The sequence below is a fragment of the Hylobates moloch genome, unplaced genomic scaffold, assembly GCF_009828535.3.
Source record: "Hylobates moloch isolate HMO894 unplaced genomic scaffold, HMol_V3 SCAFFOLD_13, whole genome shotgun sequence".
In the NCBI taxonomy this organism is placed as follows: Eukaryota; Metazoa; Chordata; class Mammalia; order Primates; family Hylobatidae; genus Hylobates; species Hylobates moloch.
In genome coordinates this window covers 57,210,449-57,234,483 of record NW_026652288.1, presented here as the reverse complement: position 1 = coordinate 57,234,483, position 24,035 = coordinate 57,210,449, and positions in this window count along the sequence as shown.

The window sequence follows — 24,035 nt, the reverse complement described above, 5'->3', positions numbered from 1 at the left end:
AATATAAAATGCAAGGCACTCACCACATCATGCTCTGGGGTTGGACAGTCAATATTCTGCCATTTTTGGGCTTTTGTCTACATTCGCTCTCTAGCTCTGAAATACACTCCCAGAGTGTATTAAGCAAAATCTTCATTTGATTGCATTGTGAAAATGTAATAAGCTCAATTTCCATAAACGAGGCAAGAAAATAGATCTTAGAACTTAGCCATTCTATGACATATAGATATTACTTAGGGGGTTGACTTTTTCACTTTTGAGCTTATAATATATCCCTGGTAATTCTTCCCAAAGAACCTTTATTCCAATGTATAATCATACTGAGAACATTTACACTTCCTCATGGAAAAGACCATTTGTGCCAGGCGCAGTGGCTCACGCCTGTAATCCTCGCACTTTGGGAGGCCAAGATGGGTAGATAACCTGAGCTCAGGAGTTCAAGACCAGCCTGGCCAACATGGTGAAACCCTGTCTCTACCAAAAATGCAAAATTAGCCAGGCATGGTGGCATGTGCCTGTAATCCCAGCTACTTGGGAGGCTGAAGCAGGAGAATCACTTGAACCCAGGAGGCAGAGGTTGCAGTGAGCCAAGATCGCACCATTGCACTCCAGCCAGGGTGACAAGAGCGAGACTCCATCTCAAAACAAAAAAAGACCATTTGCTCTGCCATTGATTTCCATTCCACACATCCCCAGAAGGGGGAATGGAGACCCTGCTAACCTGTTCATATGGTCATCAGAGTGTGTAGAAATTGATTTGTTTGACAGGTCACTGACTTTTCCATTCCTACTTGTCAGCGGGATTTTTTTTTTGAGATGGAGTCTCGCTCTGTCGCCCAGGCTGGAGTGCAGTGGCACGATCTCGGCTCACTGCAAGCTCTGCCTCCCAGGTTCACGTGGGACTACAGGTGCCTGCCACCACACCCGGCTAATTTTTTGTATATTTTTAGTAGAGACGGGGTTTCACCGTGTTAGCTAGGATGGTCTGGATCTCCTGACCTCATGATCTGCCTGCATCGGCCTCCCAAAGTGCTGGGATTACAGGCGTGAGCCACCGCGCGGCCCCTCGTACATTTTTTAAAGTCAATGTTCATCCGAGATTGATTTTCAGAGCTGTAGTAGAATATATACTAATTTCTTAATTCAAAAAAGGTAATTTTTATATTTAAAAAAATACTTCCAAAATAAAGTTAAAGCATAATTTCAGCTATCCTACTTGAGCTTTCAGTTATATTACTTTAATAAGAAATGAAGTTGAAGAATGTGGGGAGGCACGGTGGCTCAGGCCTGTAATCCTAGCACTTTGGGAGGCCAAGATGGGAGGACTGCTTAAAAAGTGTTCAAGTCCAGCCTGGGCAACGGAGTGAGACCACTGTCTCTACAAAACATAAAAAATTAGCCTGTCATGGTGGCATGTGACTGCAGTCTCAGCTACTCTGGAGACTGAGGTGGGAGGATTGCTTGAGCCTGAGAGATCACGGCTGCAGTGAGCTGTGATTGTGCCGATACACTCTAGCCTCACTGACAGAATGAGACCCCATCTCTTAAAAAAAAAAAAGCTTAAGATATGTAAGAATCTCACTAATAAACTAATTATATAGATTTTTGCAAACATAATTGTAAATAATACAAAAAGTGTTCTTTTAATCACTAAAAACAAGGGTATTCATGTAATTTCTTCAAAATTATCAACTTTTTTTCCTTCCTTTCCCATGTATAGTCCAACATCACATCTACTCTTGTCCACTCCCAGCAGCTATTTTCCATCTGCTGTCTGGGTTATTGATGTCAATCTCTTCCAAACAGATCTCTTCCTAACATGTGACCTATGCTGAAGAATGTTTTGGACGCCCTTGAGAAGAATGTACATTCTGTTGCTGTGGGATGGAATGTTCTGTACATGTTTTTTAAGTCCATTTGGTCTACAGTGTCCTCCAAGTCCAATTTTTATTATTAATTTTCTGTTTGGATAATCTGTCCATCTTTGAAAGATAGTTCCCTACTATTGTTATAATGCAATCTATCTCTCCCTTTGGGTCTTTCAATATTTACTTTATATATTTAGGTGTTCTGTGTTGGGTATATATATTTACAATTGTTATATCCTCTTCATGAATTAACCCCTTTATGATTATAGATATAAGAACATTAGTTCTTCTTTGTCTCTTTTTACAGTTTTGCCTTAGTCTATTTTGTCCGATGTAAGTGCAGCTACCTCTACTCTCTTTTGGTTTCCATTAGTGCAGAATATCTTTTCTCATCCCTTCACTTTCAGTCCATGTGTGTCCTTAAAAGTGAGGTGAGTCTCTTGTAGGCAGCACCTAACTGGAAACTTCACCTTCCTTAAGTCACAATTTGATATCACTTCCTGATTTTCCACAACTAGGCTAGGCACCCCATTTAGTACTTCCAAGACTTTTACTTCACTGTCTTTCAATTGCCTGCCTATAGGATCCCTGAGGACTGAGATACTGACTGACATGAGGGTAGGGCCGGGGAGGAGCGCTCGCTATATAGTCACTGAGTGAATGAGAAAATCATAATTTTACCTCCCCATTTTCTCCTACTCTTCTCTAATCACCCATTCTTTGTCATCCCCAACTACCTTCATGATTGGAAAGATAAGAGTGTTGTTGAGAAAAAAACACTAGGTTTGGTTTCAGTGTCCCAGAAGTCCTAACTCTTATTATTGTACTATTTGAGCTACCTTAGATTTTTTTTTTTCTTTTTTTGAGATGGAGTCTCCTTCTGTCACCCAAGCTGGAATGAAATGGCACAATCTCAGCTCACTGCAACCTTCGCCTCCCAGGTTCAATCACTTCTCCTGCCTCAGCCTCCCAAGTAGCTGAAATTACAGTTGCCTTCCACTATGCCCAGCTAATTTTTATATTTTTAGTAGAGACAGGGTTTCACCATGTTGGCCAGGCTGGTCTCGAACTCCTGACCTCAAGTGATCCACCTTCCTCAGCCTCCCAAAGTGCTGAGATTACAGGCGTAAGCCACTGCACACAGCCAAAAGTTATCACCAAAATCTTTTATGGCAGTGACATACATCGTATTGAATGTATTAGTCAAGAACATAGACATAGATGAAAGATAACTTGAGTGGGTGTCACAAATATCTGGATATTGGAAATACAATTCAAGACTCAAAAAGGTGGCTTACCTTCACTGGGTCCCCAAGGCCATATTCCTGTGCCTCATGCTCAAAGTCTTCTGGATTCTAAACCTACCTGTTAGTAAACCTTATCCTTTTGTTGCTCTCCAGATAAATACATTGTGCTCTCTGGCCCATACATGTTGTTCCTATGTCCTGCCATATGGCCTGCCCTTCCCTTTAACCAATATTATTTATCCCAAGTACACATCTTCCTCTGTGATGTTTTTCCCACTTAGTCACACACACAGTCCACTCACTGGGAAGAGTGTATTCATATATTCATTCATCTCATAAGCATTTATTGGCCTCCTGCTATGTGTCAAGCACGGCCCTGGATGTTATGGAGAATACCAAAATGAGCACTGCTCCTCCTTCAGAGGAAGGAGCTTACAGTCGATGAAGGAAGAGACAGACTGAACAAATAGCTATTACTTGATATTGAAAAAAAAACAAATCTAAAGAGATTGGATCAGTGCACTATGACAGCACAAGGGAAGGGGCAGTCAAGCAGGCCTTGAGGAAGAGGAGCAAAGAGAGATTAAGTTGTTCTGTGCAAGGGAAAAATCTGAGCAAAGGAACAGGGCCCATATGGAAAGCCATAAGTAGCTTAGCATAGGGTGTGTGGAAGGATATAGTAGGACTTCAGCCTGACAAAGTTAAATAAAAGTCAAACAGAAGTTTCTTATGGCCATAAGATGTATACAACTATTTTACCCAGACAAGATAAACATAGCCCTAAAGTAAACTGAAGGGGTAGCAAAATATTAGTAAACAATCATTCACTCGATACATATTTACAGGGCAACCATAATTGAGACTATGCCAGGGGCTGGACATAGGGCAGGAAACAGGGAAGAGGCTCTGCCCTTAAAGAGCACAGCAGCCTGGTGAAGAGACTGACTGATAAACGGGTAATTACAATACAGTGTGGCAGTGGTAGACACAGGGTGCTAACCCACTGGGAAGCCAGCATGGAAGGGGAAGTGCAGTTCAGAAATCATGCTCCATGAGGAAAAAGCTGGTGTCTTATGCCTATTGATAGGAAAGGACCTGGTTCATAGTAGATATTAGATAAATAAATGAGTGAATGAATGACTACAGCATGAAGTTTCACCTCATTTGAAACCATAAGAATGAATAGAAACAGCCAGATGAGATATTAAAAGAAGGTAGCCTATCTAAAACTTTCAAAAATACAGACAAATACAGAAAAGAATTTTTTAGCCCAAATTCTTTAATTTTCTGTTTCCCCACACAAATTTACTCTTGTAATTTGCTAAGCCTCCATTGTTGACAGTGGGGCTAATCTGCTACTTTTTCTTCCATAAGATGAAAGTTTTTACACTAGACTTGATATAAAGTAGGTATGTGATAAAAATAAATGAATGATTGGCCAGGTGGGTCAGTGGATGGATGGATGGGTGGGTGGGTGGGTGGGTGGACGGATGGACAGAGGGATGGAGAGAGGGACGGAAGGATAAAGGAGGGAGAGAGGGAGGGAATGAATCAATTACCTGCAAGAAGCCTGGATATATCAAAGTACCTTTACATAATGTTACCACCTTAAATGTATTTTTCTGGTTCATTGAGATGACTGAGAAAATGTAGTCAACAGAATTTCAACACCATTTTAAACAATGATGTAGAGCCTTGTCCAAGAATTACTGTTCTCATTAAAAGAAAAGGGCTATAATGCAAATAACACAATTAAAATACAATCAAATCTATCATATAATATTCCATAAATAAAGAGCGTTAAATAATTCACGCACCTTAGGAAAGAACATTCCACTAAAAATTTATTGAAACCAGATGAAGGATTTTTTTTCCTTTAAGCATATGCTTTCTTGTTAAAAATATCCACATTTTCTCAAAGATATTAGCCTTATCCACATGGTTCAACATTCCAAATGCAAAACTTAACTGTTATCAATATAAGGCATCTGCTTTCCACACATGCCAATTTTTTGCAAGTTCTTCAAATAACAAATTTTAGTGATATCTAAGCTTGCCACACGTTCAAGGCTTATGCCAGCAGTCAATGAATTTGTATGACATTCATCTAGACCTCCAAAAGAGCTTGGATTTCAATGGTAATAATTATATCAATAGTAATATAGAACATATTCACATCTAATATGTTTTATTCTAGGCTAACCACACATCAAACCTTATTTTTAACCTTCACAATCTGCAATGCAGTCACAATTGTCACCAAAAATACTTCCTCAGTACTTTCAAGCTAACCTCGGCCCATATATACAAACAATCATAGTGTAAATCGGTAAACCTCTCTGGAGGACACTATAGACTGTTTCAAAAATCTCCAAATCTGCATTCCCTTTAATCCAGAAATTACAAAAACAGGAATTTAACTCAAGAAAATAATTAATGATAAGTTCAAAGTTTTCCTAAAGGGAAAATTATCCCAGTATTCATAATAGCAAAAAATTTTTTTAATCCCAAATGTGCAAGTACAGTCATGAAAAATGATGTCATATAAAAGCATTTATAATATATTATCATTGTCACAGTATACAATTAAGTGGAAAAATCTTGTTACAAATAGCATGCAGAATGATCTTAATGCATGTTTGCTTTTGTGTGCACACACATACACAGAGGACCTGGAAACACATGCCCCAGGGTATTAACAGTGGCTATCTCTAAGACTGTAAATAACTCTTAATTCTTCCTTTTCATTTATTTGTGTTTTCTGTCTTATTTTGTCATAAATGAGCATTGCTTTTACAACTTCAAAAAAGGGTTATTTTAATTTTTTTATAGTTTTAGCTTTTAAGAAATTTACTCGTACTTCAAAAAGAGTAGCCCACAATTCATGTCTGCTGCCATCAGGTGGTGGGATGCTCTACCCATCTTGTCTAAATCAAGAGACCCTGGGTCTCCCACCTCAACATTGTGTATGCCCGCAAATTCATAATATATGTTTTTTTAAAAAAGAATGGGTTCAAAATATTCATATCTTGAAAAATTATAATACAACTTTCACTTTTTCTATTTTTCTTGGTCCCCTCCTTCTTATATTTGTAATAATTTGATGAGAGTTGGGTTAACAGAATTCTGAAATCTACCAGTGCTCCAAAGCCTCACACACACACACATACACACACACGCGCGCACTGTTTAAAATAGAGTTTTCACACATATTTAATAAAATAATTTCTAACTAAATTTTTTAACTCAATTTACAGTATCTAACCATAATTCCAGGGTGATATCTTGCCACCTAAAAAAAATTCAATGATTCCTAATATTTAAGTTGTATTTTTCTTATTCTTCTATAATTATTGTCTCCCATTCAAAAGAAATGAATGATTTTCCAATGCACCCACACACAAATCCATTTTAGGAGCAAACTTTTCAAGTAACAAAAACTTTCATAGATGTCCATTCCACCATCTTTTTTAGTGTAGAGGATTGCGTTTTCCAGAAAATGAAGAATATTAGAAGTTCACATTGTCACCATACATCACGGAACTTCAAATAGAAAGTTCCACTTCCAAATATTTCTATTTTCAACCTTTTAGTGTGGAAGATATTACTTTCTTTGATATATAACTAACATCTTTCCAAAACAACCCTGCAGTGCGAGAGGCAACTTTGAACTGTTTGCAGGTAGGTAGGACAATCAACCTTGCTGTTAAGATCTCCATTTTTTTGTTTGTTTTTAGTCAGACCATTTATTTGTCCAAGGCCGAGATAAAAATTACCGCTGCATGAAGTTTTAATCTACAAAAATACTGAAATAACAGAAGCAGAGAAAAAAAACCGTAGGTATGTGTGTATAAGAATTCTGAATAGCATGGTGAAAAAGAATGTGGCCTCTGTGTCAGACCAAACTGGGTTCATAATCCTTAATTGACCATTTTTCTAGCATTATCAACTTGGGCTAGGAACTTAACCCCTGAAAGGCCTCAGTATCCCAGGTGGTAAAATGGGCTATAAATTGACCTACCCCACAAGGTCATCATGAGGATTAAATGAGATCATCCATGTAAAACACTTGGAAGATGCCTGACACATGGTAAGCACTTCATAAATGCAGGTGATCGTTTCCAAGACACTCCATCTATTGTACAGGCTGGTTATTATGCATATGCTGCATGCAGACCAGAAGGCATGCAAAAGACGGCAGTTCCTACAAATTGCACGATGATTTTTGGTGGTAAATAAGTGCTATTCTGCCCTCTATATAACACAGTCTGACCTTGAAAGTGTTTTCCATTCTCCAGTGAAAGCCATAGGAACTCAGGTCTACAGTCACAAAAGGAATGTGGCTCTTAAAAGCTTACGGCAGACCACAGATACGGGGCAGTTAACTTATCTAGAGGAAATGAGCTCTGGTTTTCTTTGCAGTCCTCAGATCCAGGAGCTGCAAAGTTGAGTCACCAGCTTGCTATCTGACCCCAGGCCAGCCACTTAACCTCTCTCTGACCCCATTCCCTTACTTAAAATCAACTCTCTGCTCATGTTCCATTCAAGTCATTATCTCTCCCCACAAAAATTGGTAGTAAGGTGTCCTGTAGATTTTGGAAATTAATTATTCTCTGTGTTGGGTTTACAAAATAGAACCGTACAAGGCTTGAAAATGAGTCAGTCTAGCTACATTTGTTGGTATTTTGGTATTACTTTAGGAGCTCTCTTCCCGGAATAAAATCACCTACCCAGACAATAAGCTTTGTCTGACACTGTGACCCTAGTTCCTGATGAAGCTTTCTTGCATTGGTATTCCTGGGAATGACAGAATGGAAGAGAACAGGAGGCCCTTTGTCAGAAGGTAGTCAAGAGGGAAATAAATTTCAGTTATTGAAAGAGATTTAGGACAAACTAGGCAGTGTCATTTGTTAGAGAACTAAACCAGGAGCTTGGAGTATTCGGTTTTACACTCAGCCATTGTGTCTCTACTTGGCCTAGGACAATTTCCACAACTGTAAATAACCATAAGAGTATTCTCCTAAACTAAAGAACCCTTCCAACTACCCACTTACACAAAATAACTGCACACACACACCCCTAAGTCCTCACATAGGCCAATTTCTCACCGTCCTGGGCTCTGTTGTGAATGCCTTGAGTGCGGAGGTACACTATGCTTGTCCTCACTCACACAGTGCCTAGCTCCATAAATGCTGACGACAAAGGCGGGAATGAAGAGTCTAATGTGTCAAGTCAAAAAGCACCTGAAGTTGAACAGAAAACCAAATACCGCATGTTCTCACTTATAAGTGGGAGCTAAATGATAAGAACTTATGAACACAAAGAAGAAAACAACAGAGGCTGAGGTCCACTTGAGCCATGAGAGGAGGGAGAGAAGCAGAAAAGATAACTATTATATACTGGGCTTAATACCTGGGTGATGAAATAATCCGTACAACAAATTCCCATGACACATGTTTGCCTATGTAACAAACTTTCACATGTGCCCCCAAACCTAAAATAAAAGTTGAAAAAAATAATTTTATCCTCATTAAAAAAAAAAAAAAATGAAAGCACCTGGGCCGGGCACGGTGGCTCAATGCCTATAATACCAGCACTTTGGGAGGCAGAGGTAGGTGGATCACTTGAGGTCAGAGGTTGGAGACTGGCCTGGCCAACATGGCCAAAACTAGTCTCTACTAAAAATACAAAAATTAGTCCGGCACGATGATGCTAGTAATCCCAGCTACTCGGGAGGCTGAGGCAGGAGAATCGCTTGAACCCAGAAGGTGAAGGTTGCAATGAGCTGAGATCGTACCACAGCACTCCAGTCTGGGTGACAGAACCGAGACTGTCTCCAAAAAAAAAAAAGCACCTGAAGTTTGCCTTATTTGTCAACTTCAACTATGTTCAATTTAAAAAACAAAAAAAACCATGAATGTTCTACACCTTTTCCTACCTTCTCACTGGCTTGAAGTCAGCCATCTCACTATTAATTGATTCTCTGGTCTGTAATAATTTTTCTTTTTTCTCACTTGCAACCAGAAGCAGCCCTTCCTGCTTCTTTTTTTTTTTTTTTTTTCTGGAGTGCAGTGGCGCGATCTCGGCTCACTGCAAGCTCTGCCTCCCGGATTCACGCCATTCTCCTGCCTCAGCCTCCCGAGTAGCTGGGACTACAGGTGCCCGCCAACACGCCTGGCTAATTTTTTGTATTTTTAGTAGAGACGGAGTTTCACCATGTTAGCCAGGATGGTCTCGATCTCCTGACCTCGTGATCCGCCCGCCTCGGCCTCCCAAAGTGCTGGGATTACAGGCGTGAGCCACCGCGCCTGGCCCCTTCCTGCTTCTAATTTGGTCCTTTGAAGCTGCTGAAAAATCAAACTAACAAAGTGTATAAGTTAGGGTTAAGTTCAGCTCTGAGTAACAGAAACTCAACTGTAGTAGCTTAAACACAAAAGGTGTATTCGCCTATGTAAAGGAAGTGCAGAGGTAAGCAAACCAGGCAGAAGACTCCACAAGGCCATTCGAGACCCTACGAGTTTGCTCTGCCATATGTGACTTTTTCATAATCTAAGCAGGCTACTGGAGCTCTAACCATTGCAACCATGTTCTAAGCTGTAGAAACAGGGAAGGGAAGAATAACCAAAGCATACTCTTTTTTTTTTCTTTATACTATTGTGCTAGAGGTACTACGAACATTTCTATTTCATCTTATGGGCCGTAACTGAGCCACATGACCCCACTGCTAAAATGAAAGCTGGGAAATAAAATGTCACCCTAATGGATGCACTGCCACCCTAAATAAAATTTGACTTTTATTTCTAAGGGGAAGGGGAAAATGGATATCGGGATAGGCCAGTTGTTTTCTGTTTGTTTGTTTTGCTTCACTATTGCTGCCCAGCCTGGAGTACAGTTGCGCGATCTCAGCTCACTCAACCTCCGCCTCCCGGGTTCAAGCAACTCTCCTGCCTCAGCCTCCTAAGTAGCTGGGATTACAGGCACTGCCACCATGCTCAGCTAATTTTTTTTTTTTTTTAGACGGAGTCTCACTGCCATCCAGGCTGGAGTGCAGTGGCGTGATCTCGGCTCACTGCAAGCTCCGCCTCCCGGGGGTTCACGCCATTCTCCTGCCTCAGCCTCCCGAGTAGCTGGGACTACAGGCACCCGCCACCTCGCCCGGCTAATTTTTTGTATTTTTAGTAGAGACGGGGTTTCGCCATGTTGGCCAGGCTGGTCTCGAACTCCTGGCCTCAGGTGATCTGCCCACCTCGGCCTCCCAAAGTGCTGGGATTACAAGCGTGAGCCACCGTACCAGGCTGGCCAGTTGTTCTTAAAGCGTGATTCCCAGACCAGCATTAGATGAGAACTTGTTAGACATATAAATTACCAAGCCCCACCCGAGACATAAAGTCTGAGAATCATGGGATAGACAACAACAGACTCTCCCTCACCAGGTTGTTTGAATTTTGTATAATATGAGAGTTAATGGGTCTGAATGAACACATGCAGAGTATAGTGTGGCTTACTAGCTTTAGAACATCTATTTCAAAGTCACTAAAGCCTTCTGTTTGTTTTTATTTTACTTCCTGTTCTCAAGATGTAGAGACTGCTGGAAATCTAAACTAATAAAGAAGCAATTACTAAATTATCAGGAATGGAGCATTAAAAATAGCATATTATCACTATGTAACAGTGTTAGGTGACATCTGGAACACAGGCAAGATTTCACTCTCTCTAAATTCTAAGGTTGTATTTTGCAATATGACCTTAAAATCTCTTTAAAATCCATGCCTTCTTTTATAAACAAAAAAGTCACATGCCTCGCTTTGCTGTTATGTGAAAAAATTAAATATTGAGATTAGAAATAAGTCAGACAATAATTCTACCATATGCTTTTCAAAATATACAAACACACATGCCACATACCACCGCCACCTGCTTTACGAATCACTATTCAAAGACAGAGACTATACCAAGCAAAGGGATAGACTCAAAATGTTGGCAGTTTCATACGAAGCTTTAAAATGACTGAGTAGATAAATGGACTGATGTCTCTGGATCCAGATTTGGCTATTTGGCCTGCTGCTTCTTCAGTCACCAAATTGGAGGGGTAAACTGGAGATCTGATCCAAATTAACTAGTGTTTTAATTGATTCAGCCTGACTAAAACAGACATCAAGGCTAATGAGCCAACATTAAATAGATAATGCATTTAAACCAAATGCAAGGAGACAGCATATTTAATGGAGAAGACAGAGATGTGGGAATGCAAGTTTAGAGCTTCCAATTACATGTAGACAGCTCCTTGCACTTCAGGAAGCTTATAATTTTGTTGAATGAATGAGTAAACTTGATACATTGGTAGGCAGAGACCAGGACATGATTTGCATGAGATGGTCAGATGAAGAGACCGTCAGCTACTTCAGTGGTTTCCAATCTGTAGATAGAAGATCTCAGAGGGAGATGTTATTGCAAATGTCTTCAACTCCTTATGTGCAATATGCACTCTGCTGCCAATCGACAAAAAGTGCAACTACTATCATGACAGGGGTGGTAAGGAGAGCCAGAAAAAAACCCAAGATTTGATAATGCTACCACAAGAAATCTCGCAAAAGAAAATCTTCACAATCTTCCAGGCAAACACTTAGGATCTGGTAGGAAGGGGACAACTTCAGGTTTCTCGCCCTGAGTAGCATTTCTCCTGCACAATGCTTTCCAAAGTTTTCTGCCAAAGTAGCCCTTTGAGACAGAGAAGCGAGATTGCCAGACCCTGGAATGTTTGCTAGCATATTCCAAAGCAGTGTCTGACTTCAAACTTGGAATTCCTTTGAAGTTTTCACTTAAACATGCATGCAAATTGCATTTTACCGCATAGATAGCATTTGTTTTTATTTTCTAATTTTTACCACCATGAAAATGTGATGGTCATATCCTCCATCTTCTTAGTCCTCCATAGCTTGTCGTATGCTCGGAGTACACATAGCCCGATTTAAAACTGAAAATCTGACTCACAAATAACCCAGAGGGTTACTGTGCTTAACCTTGCTTAAATGTTTTCACTTAAAGAATTTTTAATGGGGTTAAAAAAAAAAAAAAACACTCAGCCCTTTGGTATTTCTGAATTACACTCTGCTAACACACTTAGCTGGACGCCCCCTCACTTCAGGAGCCGAGGGTGGAATAAGGAAGATCATAACCTGTCAGATGACAGTTTTCGCCAACACAGAGGAAATGAAGAAAAGCAATTTTCTCAAACAGGTTTTCCGAAAGATTACTGACAGGGAACCAGAACTATCTCAAACACAAGTAAAGCAGGAACTTCTTTTAAAGGAAAATTATCCTATAATTTTCAAGAAAAGTGTAAACCCCTCCCTCTTTTGACTTAAATGGCTTTTATCATAATGTTACTAAATATAAATAAAAGCATAAAACTTGGATTATTTCTGCTGATGTATTTATGCAACTGTGCAACCAAAACAAATTTACATATAAAATTTACATACTAGATAACAAACCAAAAACTTATGATTAACAGCTTTAAAATAATGCAATCAATGATGTCGTATTATAGAAAAAACATCTCTCAGTGTGAATGACTGTTTATTAAAACTGATTTTTTTGAGTAAACATAAATGTACACTTGAGCACAGAAATGGTAGGATGTTACTCAGTTATAAAGTAGTTATCAAGACGACCAAGAATATACTTGAAAAAATTTAATTACCATCAAAGTGAACTTAAGCTTTTTAAATTACCATAGAAAATATGGACTTCAAAGAGTACGTCCATAGACTCCTACTTCCCTGCCCCAGTTTTAGACGCATTGATCTGGTGGGAGAAACAAAGAAATAGAAATACAATGAGAGTTCTTATGCTGTGTTATTCTGTTTGTCTTCACCACTAAACAGAATGTCCCATAAATACATGCACAATCTGGTTCATCATTGTGTTCCCAGGTCCCGTGCAACGCCTGGCACATAGAAGGTCCTAAAAAAGTGTATTCATTGAATGAATAAATTGATTAAGTTCTATGAAATGGTTACAATCCAGATGCTGACTGAAAGAGCAAGGAAAAGCTACCTTAAAAGTCAAGGGAATATGTGCAATGATCAAAACTTTGGATATTATCAATAGGGATTTGTCACTTGTCTGGGAGAACATCCTGTTGCTAGATTATCACAGCAGCTATGGCCCTGTAGGGAAGGTCTGGGAAATGACTGGAGTTAATTGTGTTGCCAGAAGAACTGGAGGAAATTGTGGTCCTGAAGACTGAGATACTTGGACTGATTTATATTTTATTTTCTTAAAAAGCTCTTTCTAACCCAAGGAGACATATAGGTATGTTGGGTAAATGATTTTTAATTTATGTGAATATTAAACTTTAAAGGGAGATGAACCAGCCTTTTAAATGCATTGTTAAGGTACTAGTAATAGCATAATTATGAAATGTGATTATCACATAGGGCTTATGATACCAATTTCATTTTCCTCTCAATTAAAGAGGAGCTAGAAAAGGAATGAATTAACCAAGATAACCAAACTTCTTTTCCTAGAAATAACTCTGTATTTTTCTAAGTATGCATTATAAAATTAAGTAAATGCAGTGAAGAAAGCTCTCTCCTTTTAAAGTAGGTAAAAGTTTTTTGTGTGTACAAAATAGATTTCACTGTGTATTTTGCAGCCTTTTGCCCATCTCCCCAAAAGGTAAACACTAATATATTTTCCATGCAGAAGTCTAACAACTGACAGCACTACTTGTTTTATCCATCCTAAGGGGCAGGTATGACAGGAGAGACTGATCACATGGTCTGGTAAGAATGGAGGAAATTACATAAAAATACTTTCCTTCTCTATGTAATTTAAGACACAAAGGAGAATTCATTTTAACTTTTCAGACTGAGAGTTTATTGTTTAAATATTACTATATTTCATGTTAGCTTTCTCAAATTCCTCTTTTTTCATAAAATATGACTTAATTACAGCAGTAGATGCCTGAAGCGGGAACTCTAGATCTAGAATGAGGTCTATAAGCCATATTTTTCTGGTTGCTATCTGATCGATCAATCAAAAATTGTTTTGGGTACTTACTATGTGACTAATATGTTCTTATCTATATTTTCCTTGATTCTGAATTTTGTATTTTTAATTTAACATTTCAATATAGCATTATGTATAAATTCCCTCATATCTTTGGGAGGCTAATATAAAGAATGGATGGATGAGTGGGTGGACAGACAGATGAATGGGCGAATGAATAAACAGAGAGAGGGAAAGAGAGATAAAATACCATTAGCACATAAAGCCAGAAAGAATATAACATATGAAAAAGTAGAAAAGTATACATTATGGATTCTAGTGCTGCAGGAATTCAGAAGGGCCAATAATAGATGAGATTGATAAGAACATGTTTGCCTTTTTAGTAACACATCCCAACAATCTCCCACACCACATCAATCACCTAGATTTTTCTTCTCTATGTCAAGGTTATGGTCATTGCTAGAGAAAAATCACATGATCTCTATCTCCCCTTCCCTTCAGTGAATTTTCAAACTTTTACCACTCTATTCCAGGCCTGTTGTTCTTCCTCCTCACTCTCAGAAGACTGCGTCTCCTACTTCACAGAGAAATTTGTAGAAATCAGATACGAATTTCATCAATCTCATCATTGTCAAATCCAGTGAATTCCATTATGGTCCTTGACTTTCTTGACCTTTCAAGCACTTGAAACTGATTACCACTTCTTCCTTGTTGAAACCCTCTCTTCTTGGCACGTACAATACTCCTTGCTCCTGAGTTCTCCCTTACCGTCTGGCCCTTTCTTCTCAGATCCCTTCATAAGTTATTTTTCTTCAGTTTATATTTGCTGTGTATATTAGTCAGCAATTGCTACAATAATGCTGTCTAACAAACAATCCCAAAACTCAGGGATTTATTCAAGCATTTATTCCCACATTTTCAAGTCAGCAGGTGAACCATAATTTAGCCAAACCAGGGTGGGCTCAGCATCAGAGTGTGCATCAGCTGGGCTTGACTCTGAGTTGCAAGTTGGGCTCTAATCTCTACCTGTTTTGATTCTGGACCCAGCCTGAAGGAACAGCAGCCCCTGGGGGCATGTTTCTCTCATGGGCAGATCACCAGAACAGAAGAGGGAAAGTCTAACTCCTCAAGCACATTTCAAGCCTCTGCTCACATCAAGTCCACTAACATTTCATTAGCCAAAGTCAGTCATGTAGCCCAGCCTAATGTCAAAGTATAAATGTGTACCTCATCGACCATGAAGCCAAAGGTGTGGCTCTATAATTCAATTACCAGAAAGTAAGAATTTGGTATAATATTCAATTTTGTTTTCCAAGGTTCTGTCCTCAGCCTGTCTCCCCTCTTATCTCTTCCTGACTTCTTATCCATGCCCATTATACATTAATAGTCCCCAAATTTACATAGATTCCATCCAGATTTTTCTACTGACATCAGACCCATAGAACCAGCTGTCAAATCCCAAATCTCTAGTTGGAAGTCTCACAGGCATCTGAAATGCAAGATAAAATCAAAACATAGGGAACTGCATATCTTATCTCTTCATAGTTAAAGAGCTCAAACTTGTGACTCTAACCCAATTAATACTTAGTTTGGTATAATTATGTGTCAAGCACTATTCTGGGGACAGGATATTACATGGTAAAAAAAAGTTTACTATATTGCTACCCTATTACTTCTTACATTGCACCATTATAATCTCTTGCTCTATCTCTACCCCTGGCATCTTGTATTTAAGAAATATTATCTATATTCAGAAATGGTTTGGTAACTTCTTGGAAACCCTCATGTAGCTTACATTTCACATGCTTGTTAAAGAAATCTAAATTTCTAGGTATTATGCAGGGTTACATAGTCATCACTAAATTACTATAAATAATATAGAAAATGGATTGATTATAGAGGTTAGACCATATGCAACTGTAGGAGCAGTATTTGCAGGCTGATAAAGAAGTCCGTGCAGGCTATGGTCACTGTGACTAGAGTTGGTCCGCTATAGTTAATTCTCAATAGTTCAGCCAGAGAGACAGCTAGGAGGGAAAACTGAATATAAAGTGAAAATAAGAACAAACTAGAAACCATAAGGATGAGCTGGGACCTCTATCTGTCTCCCACCGTCTCAGTCCTGATGCCCTGGGCAACACACCCACTTGCCTTAGCACTTGGAGAGGCTGATGGAAGAGATAGGAAGAGCTGGAGGAGCTTCAGGTTTGGGAGTTGCCCTACACCAACTAGGTGAGCCAGCAGACTCCACCACATGTGTGAGCTGCTACAGTGCCTGGGACCTACCACACTACCTTCAGAATATAATATACACACAAGGTCACTTTGGCTTTTCAAATCTTGGGCAAAAACCTGTGGCCAATGCTAACCTGAAACCACAAAGAAAAGAAGATTCTGAGAAACACAGTAACAGTGTAGCCAAGCCGACACAGTACAAGGCCCTCAATGTTCATTAAAAATAGGTATATATACATGAGATGTTACTTAAATGGGACCTGAATGATATGAAGAGTTTGGATAATCCAACAGCTGAGGGGATTCACCTAAAAGACAAAACTAAGTATAGCAATTAATCATAGTAAGTAGTTTGGCCTAACTTCAGAGGCTTATCTTTTAGAAAAATGGGATTAATAATATATTTCCCTGCTGGAGACCTTATAAAGATTTTATGGAACCTGATTAAAAGATGCTGGTAAATCAATACACAAATCCCTAGTGTTAAGTGTTTTTAATCATTAGTATTTAGAGGAAAGATATTACTTCAAGACAAGAGAATCCATTCTTTACACATACAATAACTTCAAGCCACAGAGGAGTGATTTAAAATGTACTCTCTAGGGCCGGACATGGTGGCTTACGCCTGTAATCCCAGCACTGTGGGAGGCCAAGGCAGGTGGATTGTTTGAGGTCAGTAGTTCGAGACCAGCCTCACCAACATGGTGAAGGCCTGTCTTCACTAAATATACAAAAATTAGCAGGGCATGGTGGCAGGCGCCTGAAATCCCAGCTACTAGGGAGGCTGAGGCAGAAGAACCACTTGAACCTGGGAGGCGGAGGTTGTAGTGAGTCGAGATCATGTCATTGCACTCCAGCCTGGGCGACAAAGCGAGACATTGTCTCAAACACACACACACACACACACACACACACGCACACCACAATTAGCTGGGTGTGGTGGCATGTGCCTGTAGTCCCAGTTACTTGGGAGGCTGGGGCAGGAGTATCATTTGAACTGGGAGGCAGAAGTTGCAGTGAGCCAAGGTCACGCCACTGCACTCCAACCAGGGTGATAGAGCAAGACTCCATCTTAAAAAAAATAAAATAAAATAAAAAATTAAAATGTACTCTATAGGAGTAATTTAATCGTGGCCTAAAAAAATGAATGCACAACCCTGTGACTAACTTATATGTAAGTAATAACATACTCTCCTGGAAGCATCTGGCTGATTACCTTCACACTTATTCTGAAGAAGGTGCCAATCACTTGACTATCTTGGTACAAGTGACATAATTTACAACAGATGTCACATCTCAATAATGGAAAGAAGGTTCTGTTTGGAGAACTGAAGAGTACAGGCGGTGCTGCTGCTGGCAGGCACTGCGGGGCAAAGGTTTCCATCAGAAGAAGTTGACCTGTAGTACACCCAAACTTTCACTTTCCTTAACCTTTTTCCCTTTTGCCCTCTCCCTCATTATCTACTCATCATTCTCCCTGGTTCTAAGAAAAGAAGCCAATAAACTAATTCACACTAAGGTGTAAAAACCTGATAAGACAGCTATGGGACAGTAACAAGGCCATAAGCCAACAAAAAGAATCCTAGTAATGAGATTTGGGAGAGTCTTGAGCCAATAAGGGAGGAAATAACCTCATCCAAATTCCCTCTAATTAATCTACCCGCTCACTTAGGGCTTGTCTGATCCCCTGCCTGTCATGGAGAGCTCACAGATGGTAAGATGTCCCATCTGTACCTATACCTCCCCAGTGCCAGCACTTCCCCCAACAGACTCCAGATGCAGGGGACACTTCAGCCCACAATTTGTGCTAGTTTCTTATGAACAATTCGGGCATTCTAACTAATAACAGTCCAGTACTATCTCCCGGACACTGCTTTTTCTATTGACTGAAACTCCTAGGCAGAATGCTCAAAATATCTTTCTCAACATCTTTCTCTCTCTCACTACTGAAATCTCTCTCCAAAACTAGATGCTAGTATAGATGGATGGATGGATGGATGGAAAGATACCTATCATAAAGGGGAAATATGAATTTTAAAACAAGGAAACAAAAGAAATGAAATACAAAGTAGCCTGAATGGATTTCCTTTGCTAATACCAAAAAGGCTTTTAAAATGATGCTTAGGTTTACACATTGTCCAGAACTGCACTTCTATCCCTCAAGCTTCCTAAAGAAGCACCCTTAATGGTCTAGCCCCGAATGCATCCCCCACCGTGTTGTCTGCCTTCCCTCTCTGCAACAACCCACCTCCTCCCCAGCCCTTGAGAGCAGCTCAGATCTATTTTAATGCCAAGAGAGCACTGCACAGGGGGTCCCCACTTTACTGGAGCCAAGGGCAAAGATAAAGCTTTGAAATTGTTTGCAATAGCTTAAAATAACTAGTCTGGCAAAGCTAAGCTACACTTTGAGAAGGAAAACAGAGCAGCAGAAGAGAGAATTTTAACCATCCAGCTGTCCATAAATGACTTCCCTGCATTGCCCAGCAGTGCACTTCCTTTCCATGAGGACATCTCCCCCAAGGCAGAGACAATCATTCAGCTTTTTATCTTTCACCCACCTATCATCTTTTTAAATGTCTAATTGAATAGTAAAAGACCAGTGACAATGAGAGAAGTACTTTTAATGTAATTTAATACGACTTCAGAAACCACAGCCAGAAGACAAATACATCCATGGATGTATTTTCCTTTTAGAATGACCAAAATTTACTCATCATGAAATCCTCTGTTGTAAGCATGTCCCAAAGGATTGCAAAACAAAAGCTAGATTCACTGGCTTCTTCCTTGCTAAACAAGACTCACCCTGTCCCTTGGGGCAGCCAGCAACCAAAAAGGGTTTGCACCCTGCCGCATAGGGCAAGCGACTGAGAGCAAGAAGGGACCTAAGTAGGGAAAGTCTGGGCAGAGGAGGTCTTGGGTCCCACCTGCCCCATCCAGGGAATTAAAGCAAGCCACTTGGATGGAGGTCTGATATTTAGATGCATGGTAATCAACACAATCTCAGCGTTTCCCCGCAGCAGGCACAGAACCAACATGATGCACCAGCAGGCGCACAGACACTTGTGTTCCTGCCAAACCCTTGGGCAAGCTGGATCCAGTCTCTATTACCTAATTTGATTCTGGGCCCTTGGCTACAATGGTGGATGAGGTCCAAGCCCTAGTAAACCTCCATCTCCTGAAAGGTTCCCAGGAACTTGGGTTCGATCTAGCACCTTCACAGAGGCAACGCTCATACTACATACCCACCCTGTCTCCTCCACTAGCAAACAAACAGCTTCCAAGCTGGGCCCTAAAGACTTCTAAACTGAAGGTAGCCAGGAATGCAACAGGAGATTCTTAAGCATATAGGAGCAGAAGTTGGCATTATCACCAAGCCAAAATTTCTGAGATGCGAGGAGCCCCAGCCTGTTCCCAAGTATGCTGATATTCCTAAATGTCATTTATTTAGCCATCACCCTTCATAAGACTTTTTTTAAATCCTAACACTGGGTATCCAAGGATCCATTTTCGATTCACCTTGCTATCCTCATAATCTAGCACTGAGTCTAGCACACAACACACAAGCAACAAGACTGTTGAACTGAATAATCCTTGCTGGTGGTGGTAATCAGGTACACATCACAGACCACATACTTCCTTACATTAAGCTTAGTATATTGCATTTACTTGTATACCACATTATAAGCTTATAGAGGACTGGAGCCATCATAGGTGATCAATAAATATGTGTTCAAATATTTGAAGTGTTCAAATATGTGAAATATGTACATCAAATACATAAAGTGAGAGAAATGAATTTCTCAGGACCAGGATATTTTTTAAAAACTCATTTGAGCTTATTATTTCAAAATTATCTACCAACAATTTTTTTAAATCACCATTGCTAAAAAGTTACAGAATGTTTTATATTGACTTTAATCGCCTCTTCTAATCAATTGTAATGGGCACAAAGGGGAAAGGAGAGATGCCCTCCGAAAGTCAAAGGTTAAAGAGTTGAAGAATTATTGCCTGCTAATTAGGTATTTTCTGTAGTGGCAGGGCTACCCAATAAGCCCACTGCAGTGGGAAAGGATCTCATGGTGTTGGCAGTGTCCAGTTGTCAGCATCTAGTCTCTGGGGCTTCTTGCCCAGCAGTCTGGAGCTAGGAGCAGACATCTCTCCAAGTAACTAGGCATTTAGCTAGTTGGACCAAATGGTTCCCATGGACACATCTCATATCAAGAACTATATGACATCTGTAGGCTATTTGATTAAGGCATTTTTCAATGTTAATAAATTTGAATTGGTGAATGTTACTGGAAAACAGGAAGTTCCTGAGTAAAGGTGGAAATTTGATGTGAAAATTTAAGGCAAATCAACTTCCTGTGAGATACAGAGTTTGATTCAATTCATTAAACTGTATTTTTCAGTGAGTCTAGAAAAATAGAACATGGGTGACATCTTAAATATACACCATTCCAATTTTACCCAAGCCAAATAATTGTATGTTATTATACTAATACACACTATTACTAGGTAATAGTAGGGTTGAATTCATATACTAAGCACTTTACAACTACAAATACAATAGTATTTGCAGTAATAGTTATCATCAAGTTTGCAAAAAGCTTATTGCCTCCATTTTCATGTGCTCACGTGCCTTAATACCACTGAATTTCCCAAAATCCTTGGGGAGAAAAGTCACAAAGGGGTGAAGCAACTAAGTAGAAGGGAAAGGTGAAGGAAGTCTTTGCTATTTCCAAAAGGATCTTGGTTTATAGTTGGGGTGGGGAGGGGAAGCATGAATGTAGGAGTCAGACTACTCTGGATTTGAATCCTCGCTCTTATTTATAAGCTATGTGACTTTGGGCAAATGACTTAATCACTCTTTCCCAATCTGTAAAGATGGTGATAATAACACCCCTTCAGAAAGTTGATGCAAAAATTAAGCCAGATAATGCATGTGAACATGCCTTGCATCACACATAGAAGATAGCACATGCTCACAAATATCTAGTTTTCATCTTTACATGGAATTAATCCTTTGCTTAAAATTCATAGCTGACCCTGGGAAGCACGAAGAACTTTGCCCTCTCCTTCCCATTTTCCCCACATTCTCCCAGGTGCTCAGGCCCACCCTCACATTTTTTTTCTTCCATTCTCCCCTTTGGTCAAGTGAAACTTGTGATCTCAGGTAACTGAGGTTTCAATGATTTAAAAGGGTACCTTCCTACAGGCAGGCAAAGGTTTTTAGGAAGGTCTAGATTTGGGGTCCAACTTGTATCCTAAAGCAGCATCAGGTAGACAGAGTGGTCTGTGACGGCTTTAATCCAGAAAAAAATGAAACATGAGCTGAACAATCTAAGTTCCCCTGTTCTGGAAACAGGCGTGACAACTGGTTCAGTGAAGGCTGCAAGGAAAATGTTGCATGCTGACCTAACTGGATAATAGCACAAAGTGTCTTCCTTGTAGGGAACTCAGAGCCCTTTAAGATCAAAAGTTCTATTTGTGCTGAGAATAGATTTTCCCCACTCTAGAAGTTCTGGAACTCTTGCAGGCCCCTGAAGGGAATAAAGACCTTAAAACTGAAAGGTCTTTCTATGGTTTTCCTTTAGGATATGTTTAGTTCAATAGGGGAAATGCAATTTACCTCCAAGATTTATTATGCACTTCCAGAAGGTAGACATTTACTCTCCCCTCATCACCAGGATTAGGCACAATTATGTCATTAACCTTCCAAACATTCCTTTTGGATGGTGGTGAATTTCCCAATAACCATTATGGTCAAGCTGAGGTCAGGGGTAAACAAAAGGTTAAGCATCACAGAGTCTAGGGTTGTATAACTTCAGAGGCGAAAACCGTGATTGGAATCTAGGTTCTCTCTCTGGCGGATCGCCTCACTCCCATGCAGGTTGGTGTGCCTCTTCTGATACCTACAGAGACTTTGAGTCCCGGACGTTCACAAGGCATGAGGAAAGCACAAAAGAGAGGGAAAAATGATCAAGTAACCATGAACAAAAGGAGGGGTTCCTCCACCTGCTTCATCATGGCTGTGACCCGTTTATCAGGGATATGGCTTACACAACTAAAGCTCTATAGAGAAAAATCTAGACCAAATCAGTGGGTTTATTCAACAAGGTCAACCAACCTGGAGCAGGGCAGCATCAGCCAGTGCAGCGACAAAACTGGATTCTTGCAGCTAAACTTTTTCCTGCATAAACAGGAAATAAGCAATTTCTCTCCTCTTATTACGTGAATTGTCTAGTTTGCAGCTCAGACGCTAAGTTAAAACAACTGAAATATACTGAGATTCTACTGTGTGCTATATCCAACCCTGGGCATTTTACATATATTTTCTGATTTAATTTTTAATAACAAACTGCAAGTTATATATTATGCTCCCACTTTACCAAGAACATTGAGGCTCCAGGAGACCAAGTAATTTACCCAAGTGAAGTAACAGAGCTGGGACTTTTACTATGCAAAGTTTAGCAGGTTCCAAAGTCTGTGATCTCTGTGCTTTGTTTTCATTTTCTTGCAAAGAAACTCGCTGTAAGGTGAAGTCCTGATCACAACATTCCTCTTTCTCTCTCTAGATGGCTCACCTAAAATTTCTGACAACTTGCTTCAGCTGGGATTAATTTCTTTGAAGTGAAATCAATTTAACTCAGGAATCAATTTGCTTCCTTCCATATATGCCAAGGAAAGACTGTACATAGACATTGACCCACAATACCTGGTTGACCACAGAATCCGCAAGAGTTGTCCAAATTATGAACTTCCATTAAAAAAAAAATGGTGGTTCTATGGCTGCCTGGAATGGCCATATTTAATTGCTCCCCAGGATAATAGCATTTATTGTTAAACTTGCTAGAAACATAACAAAAACATAAATGCTAATCTTTAAAATAAGCAGGACTCCTATCACATCCTTCTCTTGTGGCTTTTTTCCCTATACCCCTGCTTTGGGACCTGCCTGTCTAAAATGTAGAGGCTCTGGAACAGGGATTCTCAACCTCAGCACTGTTGACATGTGGGACCCAAAATTTTTTGTTGGGAGGCAGAGGGGCGGACAGTCTGTCCTGTGCATTGGAAAATGTTTAGCAGCAACCCTGGCCTCTACCCACTAGATGCCAGCAGCAATCCCCCTCCCCCTTCACAAAAATCAAAAATGTCTCCAGATGTCACTGAATGTCTCCTGAAGGACAAAATTGCCCCTAGTTAAGAATCACCAGTCTCAATATGCACTTAGTTACCACAAAGCTCTAGGAAACTATAAATAGAGTATTATTGTATAGCCCTGAGATCTTTTTAAGGAAACTACTGCACTCGATCATCTTAATCAGTTGATAATCTGGACTCAAAAGAAAGTAGATGATATTCTCTAGGTTTCACCTGTGGAGAAGAATAAAGAAGTTCCAACCTTACAGAATTTTGCAAGAAATGGCCATTCGTTTCCTAGGTACTGAGTGGACAAAAAAAGCAAACAAATAAGCAAATAAACAAAACCCCTAAAATGGAAATGGGCGGTCTTTAAAATGTCTGCTTGTGTGTGTACATTTTCAATTTAATCTTAACAGTTATGGGAATGAGAAAAACACAATTTTCCCTTTCTACACATAGGGACTTTTTTGGTGCAAATAAATCAGAGAATAAAACATGAAGATATTCAGATGGCTTCTTTTCTCAC